Source organism: Myripristis murdjan, chromosome 6 (genome assembly GCF_902150065.1).
Source record: "Myripristis murdjan chromosome 6, fMyrMur1.1, whole genome shotgun sequence".
Lineage (NCBI taxonomy): Eukaryota > Metazoa > Chordata > Actinopteri > Holocentriformes > Holocentridae > Myripristis > Myripristis murdjan.
In genome coordinates, this window is record NC_043985.1 from 17964257 (window position 1) to 17965137 (window position 881).

Sequence of the window (881 nt, forward strand, 5' to 3'; positions counted from 1 at the left end):
AACCGAAACCTGTGATCATATTACAGTTCAGTTATGTCATGATGATGAATAATAATATGACTTTTTTTTAAGGTGAAGGGGCGTCTAATCTTAGCCTTTAAATGATGACAACACATACCAGCAGTGGAAAGCAACATTTTGAGCAGGAAACAAATGAATGCTTGTCCACACACTGACTTGACCTGTGGTTAATATAATGTATCTGCTCTGTGTGCTCAGTTGTTGCTCAAGCATGAACACACAGACATGTGATGTGTTGAAGCTGGTTACTTTGGAAACCCTGGAATTGGGTTTGATCATTAACCTCAGCTCTCACTGCTGAAAAATGGCCTGTTTGAATACTGTAGGGCAGGAAATGCCTGGATGCTATCATATGTGGATAAATCTGAAAAAAGAAAAAAGTCCCAATTTGCTAATCCAAATGAAGTTATGGATAAAATTCTGCTGATGAGACATGAAATACATTCAGTTTGAAGTTGTCACAGCCAAACTATGACATAGATAGGTTCTTGAATTGGTATGACAATGATTTCAGGTGTTTGAGTCACTGCCTGGTAGTTTATAATCTGTGGCGTTGTTGAAAAGCTTTTGGTATAATTGATGCCGCTTTACAGATCAACAAGAATATTACAAAGATATTTGTGTATTTAAATACAACTTGTGAGATGTGTGATGGATAAAAAGCCTGAGTTGGACTTAGTCTTCAAAAATATATTGCTTTAATTTCAAAGACACTTAAAGGGGAAAAGGGAAAATGCCTGCTGCACATAATAAAATCAGTGTCACTGTCATCGAGATCATAACCAAAGCACCTCTGCCCTCTACTGGAGAAGAGGATTTTCTAAGTTAGACAAACACACAGAACTCAGTAGAGTGGAGCA